Source organism: Crassostrea angulata, chromosome 6 (assembly GCF_025612915.1).
Source record: "Crassostrea angulata isolate pt1a10 chromosome 6, ASM2561291v2, whole genome shotgun sequence".
In the NCBI taxonomy this organism is placed as follows: Eukaryota; Metazoa; Mollusca; class Bivalvia; order Ostreida; family Ostreidae; genus Magallana; species Magallana angulata.
In genome coordinates, this window is record NC_069116.1 from 4,257,623 (window position 1) to 4,274,431 (window position 16,809).

Here is a 16,809-nt window from a genome sequence, read left to right on the forward strand (position 1 = left end):
TATTTAATGTCTGTTGCTGACCATTACCGGACGATTGTACAGTTAAGGGATTATCGGAATCTGCCAAACAAGCCATAAATCCAAAATAAATCTCTGCTTTCCTGTTGACACCACTATGTTGATTTGTTGATAAAACTGTCTCCAAACACGAAAACTCACTAACTTTTATCATCAGGGACATTTTTCGTCGTAGTTTTGTTTCATAGTTTTATTTATTTATTTATTTATTTATTTATTTATTTATTTATTTATTTATCTATCTTTTTAATCATTACTCTTAAATTACAATTTGTACATATGCCTTTGGATGTAATATGTCAAAATTATGGGTTTTTTTAAGTTAGGCCATTTGTAGAAGTCAAGTTTTTTATTTACATTTTCGGCATTTTATAAAAAAATATTTGAACTATTTTGCTTCTGTTAAACAAATATTGTACAATTTTATACAATCATATAATACAGCACACAAAGTAACAAAAGTCCACTTATCAAAATGCAAATCAAGGATGATTTAATTTTTATTTTGATTAAGGTATATTTGAAAACAACAATAACGTTTCTTTTTTTCAAAATGACATTTTTAAAGTTGTTTCTTAAATAAAGAAAAATTAAAGGTTACTTTATGCCGTATATATCAAAGTTCTTACGAGAATAGTAAGAGTAGATTTTATAGAATACATGTATAAAGAAAAATGAATAAGATTTGAGGAAACGGAATTACATTTGTATTTAATTTTGCTCAATTCATCACTCAGGAATTATCAGTATAATTGTTTTGGTATATACACTTCTGCAAATATCTTTGTCATAATCACTTAAAACGTCTAAGATAACCATATTTATTCTATTTTCATCACTAAGTTTAACTTTACATGTTTCTTAAATTTTCCTGAGGTATGTCTTGGAACTTTCTAAATAAGAATTTGAAAAAAAAATTCTTAATCTTCCCCGGCAAGTAAAGAATAATTGTAAGTCATTGTGATTAAACAAGTTTAAAATTGGATACAGGTGCTATGCATTTATGTATCAATTTAAACCTCAATAGTTTACATGAAACTATCCCCGATAATTTCCAATCAGTTAGGGTGTATGACTTGTAAGGAAACCCTTTCATGTCTCGCAGATGAGGGATTATCTTTGTTTCGGTTGTTTTTCTTCGGCGCGTTTCTTCCCTTCAACTCTAAAAGTAAATATTGTGAAACCAAAACGGATTTAACACCAAAACACATTCGTTTTGAAAGTTTATCAATTCCATCAATTCCATCAAAACTTAAATCGCCATTGCAGACCCGTTGGTCTCTAATTAATTCTCTTGAATTGGAATGTTCTTCAGGTAATCATTTGGCTTGCAAACAAAATGGTCTCCGTGTAGAGTCGTATTTACACGAGTAACTGTAATAGTGGTAATTGTATGGCGGCTTTGGCAGGGCCTTTCTCGACTGGATCTTCTGCAGCACATTTCAAATGCTTCAGAAATACAAACTTGCTTGTCAGCGGCCAATTAATCATTTAAACTGTCTAAACATCCCACAAAGTTTGGAGCTGGATATTAGTCGGGGGCGACCTAGGCCTGTTAACGCTTGTACCTACGGAGTAGCTCAGTCCACTTCTTATCATCCAGAAGTTGTACATCCGGGGACATTGTCAAGTCACAGGCTTTTCTGACCACTTGACATAAAATAGATGTCCCTTTTTGAAAGGGGTTTCTGAATGTTTGGTTACTTACTTGTTCTTTAAGATATGAACCAAGGCTCTGACTTGAAAAAAAAATGACTACATTGTGTTTAACTATTGTGAGGTGTTTGCTCTGATTTTCGTTGTAAAAATTGTTTTCACAAATCACAAAACCGAATATCGACAGTTCTAAAATATTTGAAACAGCCACTATCAGTACTGTGTTCAATTATTCAAAGATACATATTGTTTTCATTGTGTAGAACAAACTGAATTAAAGACTTTAAATTGACAAAGACCGATCTATTACTTCAGCAGAGGAATAAGGACGGAGATCATATGGTTCTAATTGAGGACTTGGTGTTTCTGCCAGAAACGTTGAGGTCTTCGATCAAAGCTCTACACTTTAGTATTAAGGTTCTTGTCAGAGGACAGTGTATCGCGGCCCGCCTTGTTTTTAATGGATGAACATTGTTATGCGTGTTACGAACAACTCGTTTGGATTAAAACATATTATTACAAGAATCACCGTATCTATCATTTCAGTCGACGGCAAAAAATAACCGTCTTTGATTCACATTTAAAATTATGTAAATTGCCCGTTCTTCTGGCATACGGAAAACCGAAACACAATGTCACAATGCGACAAAACGCCCCAGAAAGCAGTGTCTACGCAAGTTTTATTTCAATCGCAACATAATTTTAAATGCTAATTTCAGAAATTGGATACATATTAGCCATCATAATGACACCGTGTAGGGAACCTGTTATAATGGATGTCTGTTTGGGTACATCCTTCTCTATAATTACACGTTAGCTCTTCAATTTCACATAATTATCATTCACATTCTTAACACGAGTAGCCAAATTTTAAACAAACAAGAAGCCAATGTCTTTAAATTCTGTTCCCCTCTCCCCCGGCTTCTATTTTACGGGTGTCTTTATGTTTTATTTCGCGCTCCCAGCTCTATCGCGAATTAAATTACCCTCATGAAACAATAACCTTATAGTCTATCGAAGGTGGTCTAGGACTATTGTCAAAAAGGTAAACTGTCGTTAATATTAAATTTCAATATCATAGCATATGAGATTTCTGTTCACATTATTTGTACGGTGAATCTTCTATCTTATCGGGGGATCATCGTATATTAGAGTCGTATTAGCACATCATAAACTTTCCGGTTGGTGATTGAGCACAAAAGACACTAGCGGGCATTTGTTACCTTCATTAATCTTTATACACACCGATCTACAAAGATAAGCTTCGTAAACACATGTCGACACCAGGCCCCGCCCACCCCAGGATTAAACTCAGACCGACCGTTTTACAATTACGCAGAATATAAATATATTTTTTTTATTTTAATTTTTTTTTCATATACAGGGGTTAAATTCCTAAAAGATCGAGTAACCGAAGAAAAACTAATTGTTCATTCTGATACTGTGCCGAGATCAGTTTGCCAGATAAGGTTAAACTCACAACACTGTCAGCCTTCGAATTGCAAAACACTAGTCGAAAAGCAGAGGAGTTTTTACAATGATCTTACAAGTTTTAAAGGCGTCAAAACATTGAATTTGAGTAAATATGTCAGTCTCAATATTTCTGAATTAAAATACCAGTATTCAGATTTCGAGTTGGACTTGGGTGATACATGTAGATAATGTTTTTTTACCAGCGTTAAATCATAAATATATTTTGCAAAGTATTGATTTATTAAACGCCATATTCTTATGTTTATGAATGTTATTATCTATACAAGTTAGGATAAGTATATATATATATTTTTAATTTCAGATAAATTAAACAAAACCAAAAAATCACCTAACATAACATTCGAACTCTTATAACTGTAAAGAGTAAACAGGAAATTATCAGAGATACAAAACCAAAAAAAGGATTTTTAATGTTTAGATATTTTAACATTAGCTTCTTCCTTCAATTCTATGACCTTCTTCTCCGCCTTTATTAAATAAAGAAAATGATGTAGTTTTTTTTCCCTATTCAGACAATGTATGCTGAACCCGAGCCGAGTGGAAACCGTAGTTCCGGATCGCATTACAGCATCGCTACACGGAGACTTATTGTACGCTATGTAAACTAGCCAAAACCCTGTTATTTATTTCTCGGGTTCGTGAGAAGAGGATACTGATACCTTTGTCAAGATCTCTGCCTAATTTGACACCTTTTTACATATAAAATAAAATACATAGTCCAAGCATGCTCGCCACAATTAACTAAACCATTTTAACGCCGTGCTCTATATCTGTTAAACATGTATCTACATGGCTAAGTGTAGTGTCGAAATCTAAGCCTTATATCTTTAGGGTGGTATACCGTTTGTTTTGTACAATGAATAATCAATGAAGTCTGTTATGAATTAACTAACATACATTTGTAGGAACATATTTTAGAACATGATGTTCCCCAATTTTAGTTCGTGACTGCAATGAGAAATAACTCGAGCAATTGTCTCACTTTTATGTAAAACCAGTCCCAGCTTTCACGCACTTCATTCACAAAGTGACATGAGAAACCGACTCAGCAAAAAGGTGTGTATGTATATCAAAATGTAACGTTCCCAAATGTGACGCAATGCTAGAATAGATAGAACTCGGTCGACGGTCATTGTATATTCGAGTCACCTTTCTTCTTGTTTTGTTGCAATCTAAATGAAGTATCGACAGTGAAACTTGTTTTTTGCTTTAATGCAGTCTTTCTTGTCGCTACCTTTGTCGAGTTATAAGAAGTAAATTAAATTATAAATCAAAATTGATATAATTATATCAAAAATGAGAAACTAAATAGAATAGAGTAAAACGTTTTTAGTTCATTAAATCTAAGCACACACGCATACGCAATCGCGATTTGTATTTATAAACACCGTCACAAAAAGATTCCCATTTTTTTCCTTTTGTGTATAACATAAGACATACTGAGAAATATTCGCCCCGGTTTATTTCCGTGCCTTTCGCCCTCGTTGTCAGAGGACGAATTTAAAACTGGGTGAATTTCAATGTTTCAAATTACCTTTTCAACACAAATGTATCTGGGCGAACTCAGGACGGGGCGAAACTGCATGCAAGGGAAGAAGTACGAAAATTATATGGAGCGAAAAATAACGATACATTATATATAAATGTGCAGAAAAATCACTGGGATGTGGATTTTGATATTTAAGATGCACATCTTTTAGTTTGTGACCATGGCAAGCAATGTCGGTAGAGAGAAATACATGTAATGGAATTAATTAATGTTGCTTGCAACAAAATTATTTATGAATCATCTAAGAACTTATTTTTGATCCTGTCATTTTCTAAAATACAGTGCTTTATACATAGTTGTATACTCATTTTTTTTACCTTTTTGAAAGTTCACAATGAGAAACATGCTAGCTTATTCGGCCTTTAAAAAAAGCAACCTAAGATAAATAATCGTAAAAGACGTAGAATACCCCCAAATACATGATGACGACACAAATGGAATATGCTACAGTCACTGAAATGTTACTCTTAAGAATGTATTCAAAAGCTGAACCAGTCCACAGTTACCTAACGAACATTGAGCAAAATGAGCGGGAATATAATGCAAACCAGTTCCTGACACATCATACAAGATTTCTCTTCCCTCTTCTAACTCTAGACAAGATATTAACGCAAGCACTCAGAATATTCATCACAGCGCTTTAATGAAGAAAAGAAATTCCAGCAGAAACACAAACACTATAATATCAGAAGTAGTCCGGTTTTGATAGAACCAGGTCGTGTGTCCATTTCTAAAGGGGTCTCTGTAAATGTTTTATATAGCAAACTTCAGATGGACATGTTTTACGTTAATTTGTGTATGACACATACGAGTGTTTTGACAGACACGGGGATAACTTTGTTGACGCACACAGGCATTGAAACGTTCACATTACAAACCAAACGGGACAAACTCGGAACACGGATTTTGATCCTGGTAGTGGACATTTTGATACTTGTTTCAAATGTTCTAATTTTTTGTCTGGTAGTGGACATTTTGATACTTGTTTCAACTGTTCTAATTATTTGTCTGGTAGTGGACATTTTGACACCTGTTCCAACCGTTCAACTTATTTGTCTGGTAGTGGACATTTTGATACTTGTTTCAAATGTTCTAATTATTTGTCTGGTAGTGGACATTTTGACACCTGTTCCAACCGTTCAACTTATTTGTCTGGTAGTGGACATTTTGATATATACTTGTTTCAAATGTTCTAATTATTTGTCTGGTAGTGGACATTTCGATACCTGTTCCAACTGTTCTAATTATTTGTCTGGTAGTGGACATTTTGATACCTGTTCCAACCGTTCTATTTATTTTTATGTGCCCTAGTGTTTCTGCACTCCATACCCTAAGTTCAAAGAGCAATTATACATTTTGTTCAGAATTGATGTTTTCTACTTCATTGTGACACAAATCTCTCTCTTTCTCTCTCTAATATTTTGACTACATAATTAATATTATATATTTAAATGAAAGGAAAAAATGAATCATTAGCTTTCTAAATATGAAAGTTTTCGTTAATTCAAACATCGGAACATCTAATTTATACATTAACATTTTTATGTAAAAAATGAAAAATGAACATTAAATGTTATCTTGCTTGTAGAATTTGAGTTTTCGTAACGTTGGTCTTTTATAGCAATAATTATGTTTTCAAATTCAAATAATTTATCAATAAAAAAAAAAGACCAACCATATACTTTAAAGTTAAAAATGCTATTTGCGCTATATACTTATATAGTGGCAAATGTTTCGATTACAGTCAAATCTGGACGTGAAGAAAGTACTACAATCAAATACCAAGTCTGAACACCTGTCCCTGTGAACGTTTGAATCAAGGGCAGACGTTTTTTAACATGGTAATTTGAAATTAAACATGTTTTTTTTTCATACCAATTCAAGCTATTAGACCCTCTACAAATGGTATATCAAATTCAAAGCAATCGGATTCTACAACAATTCCGTCCAAACTTCCACAAATTTATGGACACCCTAAACATGGAAACCGCCGAACATATTGTCGACTCGAGCGGATCCCAGTGTAAGACAACACGCTTGCTGGAACTCGCTTCATTAAAGAAACATAACTTCTCTACAATTACAAACGGCAATTTTCGAGGTATATACAAATCTATCTGGCCTCTACCGCTGTTTGAGCTCTAGATTTTTTTGTCAAACCGCCTTGTACAACTTGTGAAATCAGTCATTTGTATAATAACACGTTTCTTGAAGCAGATGATCTGCGGATGAATTTTTAATGACATTTCTTGGGTTGATATTCGATATTTCTACAAACCATATATCACAGACCCCAGGAAATTCAACCGTAGGATGTAACCCCAATCCCATAATTATCAAGTAGTGCGCATAATATACTGCCGAGGACCCTCCCGGGGGCGCGAGAGGGGACACGGACGTGCCGGAAGGTCCCCGGAACAATCAGGGACAGCGAAATAGAATCGGTATGTCACAGGAAACTTGGATTCGTATTGCAGATTATAAGAACAGAGAAACCAACAACACCCAACGTCAGGAATAACATCTTAAAAATTTGGCCCCAATTAGAATTTTTAAAATGTTTAATCATTTCCATCTATTTACATGGCAGAGTTAACGAATACATATGGTATCAAATTCACTTACGTAATTTATAAAAATAAAAAAAAATTCAGAATAAGCCCAAAGACCCAATTTGAATTTCGCCAATAAAGAAATAAAAATTATATCATAAATGTCGGATGCAGAAAATCATTTTTATTTTAAATTTGAAATGTCAGGTATCAATGATAGCCATTAAAAACAAACACTATCTCGATGCAATTTATTTGAATTCATTTTTGCCCCATGAAGTAAACAATCTTACTTTCCAACTGCGTCATAACGGCAGTTATTCTACGAGATGTTGAATGAAAACATCGACTTTAAATTCTTTTGAAAGTTAAAATAAATTAATTATTCATTTCTTTTGAAAGGTAAAATATATTAATTATTCATTATTAAATACAATCAGAGAAACATTTAGTCTCGCTGCTGTATATTTGCAAGAAGACCACACATAAACATGTAAATTTCTGTGATCCAAGCAAGTATATCGTCTTCTTTCTAAAATCTAAAATTTAGCTAGTTTAGATCAATATGATCTGTATGGTACTTTTTACCAGCATTGAATTTCCAATACGCTTGAGGTTGTACAACAAATTGCTATGTCCGGTCCACCGACATGTAGCGATCACCCTCATCGTTATGTTTATACATGTACAATGAACTGGACGGAACACTAAGACCAACAATATGCAACAGTCCACGAGGTTCATCGTTAGTAAATCCCCGGTATGTCCGTGTTCTCAACTTGTCCGAAATAATATAAAGAACTGATATGCAATCTAGAAAAAAAGAATATATATAATTAAAATATATTCAGAATTTTTATTTGATATGCATCATTACTCGTGAATGTTTGTACCTTTGATTCATGAAGTTAACATTCTGTATGCAATGTGTTTATGAATGAGATGTACCGGTGTTTGTCTGTTGGTTGAATAAACATTTAACTATCAATATAAATTACTCTTGTTGTTTGTGTAGACAGTAATATATTCTAATATTGTTTTTTCTAATGGTTTATAATTCATATTATTTTGTAACACTGTCCGTGAGGATATTATAACAAGAAAAGTAAATTTTATATAAATTCAAATTGTCTATCAAATTCAGCCGATTAAAAATATACTAATCTCTCTTTTCTAAAACAAACATCATAGAAGACGATGTACACGAAATGTTTGTTTACTGAAAGAGTAATAATACTGTATGTACAATTATCTAGTAACGGCTTGTAGAAAATAACACTGTGCCGGATAATTATGCCAGTGCCAAGGTGGCATATTTGCACCCGCTTAAGCTGCATATATCGAAATTTCAAATATGCCATATGATAGACCATTGCTTAAAGAGTTAAAAGCCACCTTTTTTATGATTGTATCTCACCTGTCAGGTGAGATATTTACCTTTCAAAATTAAATTCCTATAGGAAAATCATCTTTCCCATAGGAAAAAAAATATTCCTATAGGTAATTTGAAATTTCCTATCGGAATACAAGAACTTCCTATAGAAATTTCAAATCCGATAGGATAAAATAAAATCCGATAGGAAAACTTAATATCCTATAGGAAAACTACATGTCTGAATCAAACTCCTACAGGAAATACCATTCTCCTATAGGAAATATAATTTCTATTGGACTTTATAAAAATCCTATAGGACTGCCAACATTTCCTGTAGGAGAATCAATTCTCCTATGGGAATTATCATTTTCCGATGGGATATTAATTTTTAAAGGTAAATATCTCATATGTCAGGTGAAACACACTAAAAACAAAAGTTGTTATATACTCTCTAGACAATGGTCTATCATTTGGTATATATGGATTTTTCCGAAACTGCATCTTAAGCGGATGCAAAAATGCCACCTTGGCACTGGCATAATTATCCGGCACAGTGTTAAATGCGAAACATGCAGGTATTGAGACAGCAACCTGTCTATTCAAAGAAATGTTTACATGCACCTATAAAAACATACTGACGCGTATTTTATTGTAAAGGTTATGATACAAAGTACCTTGAAAAGTATACGCATCCTAATTCAAACTCCTCTTTTTAAAGGTATTAAGGGAAAACAAGGCTATGTTTAAAAAGTTAATAATATCACATTGTATACAGGTATCATAAGCATGCTCAATTTATTTTAACAACTTCAACAAAAGAATTTCAAACCTTGTAAATGTCTCATAACGTGTTCTTTCTTTCTAATTTAATCTTGATTAAGTATAAAATATTTTCAAAACTAGTTTTTATTGAAATGTACATTGGCAAAATGCACTCACGCCATTTAAATTGTCTTAAATTAATAATAATATTTCAAAACACACATTTATTAAAAATTGGACACAGATATGTAGAGACAAGTGCCAGCAAGCATTTCAAATAAAAGACAAAGATTCTGACATGGATTTCTCTTTGCAATGGAACCCTTGCTTTCAGTGAATGATGGATTATATAATCTGGTACGGGTCTGTTTATTCTGTGTGGAAAGAAATTCTCCGGTATTCCTGAATCCTCTTCACTGTCTGAAGAGCAGGAAATCCACGTGGATTACTGTAGAAATTTAGAAATTAAGTTTTTCATTCTGTGTTCTCACGGAATTTTAATTTGTGAGAGCTGGTGTAACAAAAGAAACAAATATGACAGGGGTACGTGTTAGCGATCTGAGCAGATGTTCGGGAATAGTTCCCGGGCTGGTTGGTTGACCGTTTCTGGATAACAAGAAAGCTATTCGTCAACACGCGGATTTACTGTTCCCTAGGTTGTATACTATTAAACATCAATCATCGGCGAATAGAACTCGGCCGTTAGTGAATAAGGGATTCGTGGGTTGAAATTGTCGAAATGTCAATACATTAGAAAAAATATCAAACAGAACTCCTTTTACACGGTTACCACCACCCGTGCTTGTATCCAATAAAGTGGCCACAGAAATGCAGATGCAGAAACACGATCGGAGAGAAATACCTGTTTTCTTTCATTGAATGCTTTGTTGAGAACTTTCTGATTTTGCTTCCTATCGTGTTACTATGCCCCTAGTGTTTGTTTCTGCTCCACGAGTTTATATTTCTTGCATGCTTGTTTGCTCAATGTTGTATTGGATATGATAAATTGCCATGCATATTTTAAAGTCACAGTTTAAACATTACAAATGATTGGCAGATACGTGTAATTGACAATTCTATTTTTTACTATTTTAACCGTTACCAGATACATAATCTATCTCGTGTTCCTACGAATGCCCATTTATTTTGTTCTTGGACTAGATCGGACCTGGCAGGGGGGCTGGGCTGTTAAGCTGTACAAATTTTCTTGTTTAAGTTTGGGAATCAATTTTGACACTAGAGTACATCCGAGGAAGCGCCTCTCCAACACGCTCTTGTTCTGGTAAGACACTGGTTGTCGGAATCACCAACACGATCTTGACCCGTGTTGTGCGACAAAAACTTGAAGACAAACACAGATAAACATGTAACTCTGCCACCCGACTAGACTGCCATAGAACGGCCAATCTCCCTTCAGAAGCCTTGGCGTTACAATGGGAGATCCCAGCGCCCTGGAAGCATCCAGTCATTATTTCCAGGTGGCTGGGGTCATTTCCAAATATGAGAAAAATGAAGATATTTGAAAAATTAAAGTTTACGTCCCGGCAGAAGCCTCGATAAGGGTGCCCATGCAATGTTGGATAGGCGAGATTAAGACGGGTATAAACGATTACCTCTTGGCCTGCCAATGTGACACTTGGGCACATCAAGAGATGATTCAAACACGAGCTATTTAAAATTTATGATTAAAAGGTCGAACAGACAACGATAGAACATGCAACATAATTTCTAACTTCCAACCAATATTAAATTTTCTAAACGACTAATGATAGGTCTTTCTAATTGGTATCTAGAGTGTGAGGTAATTACGGTGCTACACCGCAAACTTCTCGATTTAAGTAACCCACAATTTTTTTGACAGAGCCTTTTTTCTTCAACAACTCTTCATAACTCAAAACAATCTGAAATATGTTGTGTGTCAGATATGATTCACCTCCTGAAAAACATCCCTATTCCTGGTAGCAGAAATATTGCTGTCTCAGTGATCTTATGGTGTTAATCCACACCAAACAGTCAACAAACTGACTCTGTTAAACTAACGTTTCTTGAAAACGTGTACTTCAAAATTTAAAAAAAAATACTTTGCCGACATAAACGAGATAGTAGTTTTCAATTGTAAAATATATTGATGAGTTCAAAATCAAATATTTCAAAATTGAAACCAAACCCATATAACATTTTGTTCAGAATATTTCGTACGTCGATAAGTCGTTTAAGGTGAAAAATACAGCCATAATAACCATTTATAATGCCGCCCTGATTATATCAATTCGTTTGTGACTAATTTTCCACCTTCTATTTTTTTCAAACTAAAGACTATTTATAAATGCAGAGAAACTCCAGCCCATTTAACAAAACATGCTTGCTAGAGAGTTTAAATTTGGGACTGCTACGTGATTTAGCATTGTAGCTTTAATGCATCGGCATGTCCAGCTACCCAGTGGACACAGCGATTAATGTTTGTTTCTGTAATTATTGAATGATTAAGCATTATAGCAAGGATACAGGTGCGCGCTACAGTATTCTATTACCAACGGTTCCGTTCCTTAAAATAACAATGGGACATGTTTTGAATAATTGAATTAGAACTCCCGGACAATATCAATCAAATCTCTGACATATAGTTGTAAATTAGTGTTAATCTGCCGTTGAATAGGTAGGCATCACGTGTGGGCACATCGAGGAATTGTTTGAATTTTCTCATTTAATTTTGAGAGGCCATGTATTAAATTCTAACATCAAAGAACACGTTCCACGATAATGTCGCTACATTTGTACAGTGCTTACAATTTCCCATTTCTAACCGTAGAGTAAGCGCAGGGTGCTTGATAAACGATACAGGTAAGAAAAAGGTGAATCTATTACGTCATCATGAACACATTAAGGGTGGTCACTTCCCAGCTTGAATATATCCAAAAAGGCACCTTGATAGGTTTCCCTACACATATGAGGTCGTTCACCTCCATGTGAGAGAGAGTTATAAAGTATTCAATATATTTCCTCTCAGGTCCTGTTCTGTACTATAATAAAGTACTCGATGTATTGCCTCTTCCAGTCCTTTTCTATTGCCCCTCCGTGTCCTTTTTTATATATTATTAAGTACTCGATACCCTAACTCTGTTTTATTCTTTACTATAATAAAGTACCCCCAAGGCCCCTGTCCTTTTCTGTACTATAATAAAGTACCCTCCTGGCCCCTGTCCTTTTCTGTACTATAATGAAGTACTCGATATACCGCTTCTCTCGTATAAAGTCTAGTTCTCCACGCCTTTTTCCGTTCTGTAATAAAAAATTTAATATATAGTATGCCCTTTTCTCTATAACGATAGTGTACACAAGTAATTGATAGACATGACAATTTAATGAGAGCTATTTATTTTATTATTTATTATATTATTATAATATTACTGTATACAATGTTGGTAAACCAAGAACACTAAAATCTTAAGGCTAATTCAAATATAAAAACAGAACACAAATCTGGAAATATCGAACACTTATGCAGACTAGAATTTAAAATATTTTAAATTAAGTTAAAAGTTTGTATAATTAATAATAAAAAGAGGGGCCAAGTGGCCACATCGATCATCTGAGCAACAATTGCCAACTAGTTATCTACCCTCAACTATTCAATTATGGAATGTTTTACCACTTCATATTACAAGTCTTCCATCTGCATCTTCTTTTTCAAATGTTTTAAAGACACTTAATAAAAAAAACCCGGCAAAAATTACAAATCGTAAGCGTGCATGACAACATCATTGCTATTTATGGACATTAAAATATCAATAAAAGGTCTTTTGATTTGCGAACATTTAAGACAGGATAAAAATATTACTGTTAACATCAAACATCTCATAAAATCTAGTACAATATCAACTTCAATCCTTTTACAATGAACAAATTGCACTTGTTTAAATGTATATAAACATAATTATATTGTTGGACATTTTAAGTGAATTTTCAAAAAATAAAACCTTGGCAATAGCATTGAGTATAATAATAGATTATTTTGTTCCACTTTTTTACGGAATGATAGAATATATCTTGTGTAGTTGTTTGCACTTAATTTTAATATTTGTTTTCTATCTCGACTCAGTAAAAAATTAATGATAGATTGCTTCAACTCCAATCAAGTTTCAATAAAGTACATTGATAAATCTGTATGAATGTTCTGAATATCATTCAAACCACTGTAGTTGTTAAGCTTTGTATTCTCAGTGTACAGAATTTTAAAGCAAAGTTAATTCTAAGATTTGAGATAGTAGCGAAGCCTCATGTATCGAGAATGTTTCAATTTATCAGTTGTGTTGTTATTTTGCGAGTTTATTTGTCAGCAACCTCCTTGGTGATTTTATTTAGTTTGATAAATATTGGTTCAATCTTTGTACACAACAAAAGTAAATGTAGAACAAAAGCATCTTCGTTATATATTTTTTTTTTTATTTTAAACAAAGAAAATATTGATATTTAGTTTATGATAAATTTCACTCTGTAATATTTATTATGTTATTTTTAGATTAAAAAAAACTATAATATTAATAAGCATTACCTCACAACTAATACCAAAATATTGAACAATATTTTTTCTGTTTTTAGCTCCTTTTTTTTTTGGTTGCATATTTTGCTTACTGATTTTCACTTGATAATAAAGGAACCAAATAAGTATATATCAGTAACATTAGTTAAATAATTTCAAAACTGGATTAAACCTGTTAGAAATGCATGTATATGTATAAATGTTCTTATAATAAAAACAAGTATATTAAGATTTCATAAATACATACAACGAGATGAATAAAAATCTAATACTTTCACAAATCATGGAAAGTGAAAACAACCTTTATTAGGACTTTCTATGAAAAAATGGTGTTGGCATTATTTCAATAGAAAAGTGTCCTTGCAATGCAAAATGATACTTCGTTATGTCGATATTTTTGGAACGCCATGGTGTTCAATAATTAGAAGACTAATTCTCCAATATACTTGGTATGAAATTCAAAGAACGACAACTCAATAATACTGTCTTAAAAGTTGAAAATTGTCGGTGTCGAGTCTTAATAGGTTTAATGTAGTTAAGTATAGAATAATGTCTTTTATGTATCAGAAACAATGTTTTGTACAAAAGAAAAATAGTTGGTATGATGCCTATAAAACTGCAGCAATTGCAAAATTTTAGGAAGATGCAACACATTCTTTTAACTTGTCATGGGACGGATGGTGGTACTGATTTTGGTTAAACTTTGGGAATTCAAGTTTCTAAAAGTTCCTTGGAATTCTTAAGTATCCACGTCAGATTTACATTTTTATTTCTAAAAAAATTTGAAGCTATTAAGAAAATCTTTAAACAATCTGTTTTGGCATATATATGGTACGAAAACTTAATAAACATGCTCTAATTAAAATATAAAGTAAACAATATTTTATTAGACCAATGTAAGCAATAATATTATAGCGAGGTACAAAATTCACCAAAGGTTAAAATTATAAATTGTTTTTTTTTATCACTGGATTTTGAAAAATTTGTATTGAGTTTGCTAACAAAATTATGTTAATTACCAATTCAGACATGTATATAGTTTAATATTCCTATAAATAACAGAATTTGTAAATTGCGTGCTTGCCATGAAATTTGGGATGAATTTACCCATGTATATAATCATATAAAATTCAAGGGTTATGAGATTACCGAAATATTTCATAACATTCCTTTTTGTAAACTTTGAAACACTGTCACTAACAATAAAGCCAACTTATCAATATTTGTAAACTATGAGATACTATATTAGAGAGAGTTAGCTCTCTTGATTAACTTGAACCTACTCTCTGTCATCACTTTATCATGCCTGTACCAATAATTTTCATCTATTGTATTGTAGTTTGTACATTCTGTACATTAGTATTTTCTCTACTCTGTGAATTCAGTATTTAGATTAAAATTAATTGTCATTGTAATTGTTAAGACCTTAACCAATTTTTATCAAGTCAAGATGATTGCTATCATTCTATAGTATTCTATTCAACCATTTAAACGTACAAAAAAATGCAATTCGTCAATTTTAAGATAACTTAAAAGAGAAAAGGCTTTAATTTTTATTACTTTTATTAATAGGATTGGACGCGAGTCAACCATTATTCAAGTCACTTGGGCCGTCGCTGGGAAATATAAAGACAACAATTTATTATATGCAAACCTTAATAATATGGTGGTTCAAAAAATATTAACCGCTTCTGGTGACAATAGGATATGACGACAAAAGCTCTGATGTATTAAATCCGTCCGTAAAAAGGACAGTAATATTGTATAACTCTTTAAACAAACTAAAGATAAATCGAAGATATTTAGATTTTTGTTCTCGAGTTGAGTGGTTACAACTTCGTTAGGTAGTACCTTCGGAGGTAAGAGGCTTTGGCACAGATCTTTCTTAAAATTACACACTAAAATTGAATTGAATACACTACGACCCCCCCCCCCCCCCCCCCCCCGGGAATTAGAACTTTAACAATTTTGGAAATTCTTTTTTATTTTGCTTGTCAGTAGTTTCTTTGGATGACTCTGCCCCCTCCCTTTTCACTTTCAAAAACGATGCTTCTTGGTTTGTTCGTTCAATTCAATGTAAATTCATCAAAAACAAGAATTGAAATAAAATGACGATTCATTTGATGACGAATTGTGCCCATATGCACTTGATTAAATTTGTAAGTACAAAATATTAAATGAATATTCCTTATCAAATTTAAGTTAGGAACAAAGAATATTTCTTGCCCAGTCTAATTAGAACGATTCCATAATTGTCGATTTCTTATATACTTGGAGGTGATACATACTTTAGAATGATATCAATCATCTTGCCTTGATGAAAATTGGTTGAGGTTTCAACATGACAATGACAATTAACTTCTTATAATTGAATTGACAGTGTAGAGAAAATACTTACGTACAGTATGTACAAGCTACAATATATTAGATGGAAATCATTGGTATATGCATGATGAAGGAATGGCAGAGAATAGATTCGAGTTAACCAAGAGAGCTTACTCTCTCAAATTTAAAATAGTTTTCAAATATGGGTAAGTTGGTTTATGTTAATGACATTAAACAGTGTTTCAAATTTTACAACATTTGGATTTGTTATGAAATATTTTGGTAAACATGTTACTATTGAGTTGGATATATATACATCAGAACAATTGAAAAGATAGTTTAAAATTAATTCAGCCCCAATTCCATTGCAGGCACAATGTGTTCTCTAGGAATATAAAACCATCCACCTATCTCAGTAGGTATTTTAGCATTATCCGTTTTAAAATTACTATATTTCTGACATAATTTGTTAGCAAAATCAAGAAATACTTTTCAAAATCCAGAGACCTTTTTAAAATTCTATAATTTAAACTTTTTG